The sequence below is a fragment of the Hevea brasiliensis genome, chromosome 7, assembly GCF_030052815.1.
Source record: "Hevea brasiliensis isolate MT/VB/25A 57/8 chromosome 7, ASM3005281v1, whole genome shotgun sequence".
Classification (NCBI taxonomy): Eukaryota; Viridiplantae; Streptophyta; class Magnoliopsida; order Malpighiales; family Euphorbiaceae; genus Hevea; species Hevea brasiliensis.
The window spans coordinates 102540651-102543345 of NC_079499.1; the positions used below are offsets into that span (position 1 = coordinate 102540651).

General features: G+C 38.9%; 1 long non-coding RNA gene across 1 annotated transcript; it reads left to right on the top strand.

Moving 5' to 3' along the window:
* The first annotated feature begins 344 nt into the window (after window positions 1-344).
* LOC131181588 (uncharacterized) lies at window positions 345-2335 on the top strand. Its single transcript, XR_009150129.1, has 3 exons — window positions 345-775; window positions 1519-1574; window positions 2144-2335. It is a non-coding gene; the product is annotated as an uncharacterized LOC131181588 (long non-coding RNA).
* Window positions 2336-2695: the final 360 nt, after the last annotated feature.

Here is a 2695-nt window from a genome sequence, read left to right on the forward strand (position 1 = left end):
GTAGGCCGAACCAGTAATGCTTATGACAAGCACATGGAGTTTACTGTAACAACCCAGAAAACAGAAAAAAAAAAAATATATATATATATATATATATTGATTGATTTGAGGTTGGCGTGTGACAGTGGAAATCCACTGTCATTGCCAACATTTAAAAAAAAAAAAAAAATGGGACTCAAAAATTGGGAGGACTCCCCCCCCCCCCCCCATTTTCTCTTCTTTCCTCTCCTTCCCTCCCTTCTTCTTCTTTCTTTTTCCGGTGACCGGCCGGCGACGTCCCCAGCAGCTCCCCACCCGGCCGGCGACGTCCAAGACCACCAGAAACGGCAGCAAAAGAGGGAGAAGAGAGAGAAAACGCGTGTACAGTGGGCAGCGGCTTTCCGGCGCGATTTCGGCTTCATCCGAAGTCCGATCGAGGCGATTCAGGTGGCGTTGGAAAGCTTGTTCCGAGAGCTTTCTTTTGATACCAATTTTGCAGCAAATGGAGGTCGAATGAGTGAGATATGGAGGAGAGAATTTTCGGGTTTTTCAAGCTTTTTCGTCAGATCTACGACGATCCGACCGTTGGATCGACGATCCGAGACCACCTATGGACTGAGGAAGAGGAGAGGAACATGGTGGTATGATCAGATTCGGCAAATGTCGCCGGCGACGGGCGGCCGGCCACCGTGCGCGGTGGTGTCGGCTACCGGCTCCGATGAGCTATGGAGATGGTTCAACTTCCAGAGGCTTCCTCATAAATTTTTGAAATTTTTGAGACACAGATAAACTTCGGGTAAGACAATTTCTATTATTTCTCTGTCTGTGGAGCATAAATACAGTGTTTCTTAAACAGGAAAAATTGGAGAAAAATTCTAAGAAAAATATATGATGAAAGTAAAATTATTTGGAGATATTCTATGGTGTTTGTTGAATTTTTGAGTGATTGTAGAATATTTTTGAAAAATATAGATAGATTTTAGTTAGATTTTTAGCATATGGGCATATAAGATTATTTGAAATTAAGATAATTAAATTTTATATAATTGGTTGAAGCTTGAGGATGGAAGTTTAAATATGTAAATATTTAATTAGGTTGAATTAAGAATACGTTAGATGTTGGAAACTTATGGAATCGAGTAAAATTCTTGAATAAAATATTCATGGGTGATTAGAAAATTACAATTCATTTTGCAATAGCCTTATAATATTATTAAGGACCGCGGGGCAAAATTTTAGAATTTTTAGAGCTTGTTTAAATAGATTTTTGAAAAATGTCAATTATAGGGACTAAAACCTAATTTTTAAGATTTTGAGTATTGTCTGATTTGGAGGGCCCAGGAGGGGCCATGTGATATTGATGAGATGTGATTGTGGAAATTGAGAATTTAGAAGTGTTATTTGAGCCTTTTTGCAGGTTGGGTAGGTCCCAGGTATAGGGGAAACTCTGCCGGATTTCCGGCATGAATTAGGCTGTTTATTGCCTCTTTAGAGTTTTATCTTAACTTAGTACTAATAAATTTATAATTTAATTATTAGGTGATCGAGGTCAACTATTTTCTGCATCCAGCAGCCACAATAGTCATCGGTGTACTGTGAGTAAAATATTAATTTTAATTGTAATTTCGATATTATTATATGTTCAAGCATGTCCATGCATCACTTATATGCATATATTTATGTAGTTAAACTACGGGCACGATTTATGTTGCATTCATAACTGTTAAAGTGCCATGGATGTTGTTGTGGTAATTTGGAGCAGTGTGCGTGCGTTAGCGTGCGTGTGATGTGGTGTGGACTATGGATAGGACGGGTAGTCACGGCTTGAGATCTTCGCTGGGACCCGATCCTTCGGGGGTAGTCACGGCTTAAGTTCTTCGCTGGGACCCCGATTTGGTTTGTTAAGCGAAAGTCCGGCTTGAGTTCTTCAGGCACTGAGTTGGATTTAAGAGAGTCGTATAGGGATCGGCTCCATATATTATGATTGACATTACTGGGTGTGTGAGTGCTCCAAATTACTTTTTGCTGTTATGATGTGAAAATATTGCTAATGTTGCATTTCACTCTACAGGGTGCATTAGATTAGATAGTTATAGAAATTATGGTTAAAATTGATATTTTACTCTCTGAGTCGAACGCTCACTCCTGTTCAATATTTTTCCAGGCCACAGGAGGAGTTATTTTACAGAGCAACCTATTTTCTTCCTCGCAGGTTTAACGTCGATTATTTAATTGTTTTACTATCTTTTCTAAATTTAAAATCTAGAACTCCGCATGTGTTAGAAATAGTGTGGACCTTGGTAGAGGTTGTGTTAATTTAAATTTTTGAGATTAATAAATAAAGATTTGTATGGTATTTAAATAGTTTGTAAATGAGGTAACAGGGTTGAGCTGGGCTCCCCTGATTTTAGTTTCTGAAAATTTCTGGGCTAAGTTGGCCCGAAATGAAATTATAACAGTTTGATTTAAATTATTTTATATGCATATTGGGCCTAAATTGTGGGCCTGGTTATGGATTTGAGGAATAGTTAGGCTTACTACGGGCCTCGGGGGCTTTAAGTCGCCTGTGTCCTAGTCTTGGCCCATAGGTTGGGTCGTGACAAAGTTGGTATCAGAGCTTAGGCTCTAGATTCATGGGAAATAATATAATTGGGACTGTAAAAGGAGTCTTGTTAGGATGTTACATGCGGAGTATAGGATTCTGTTTCATCTTTTT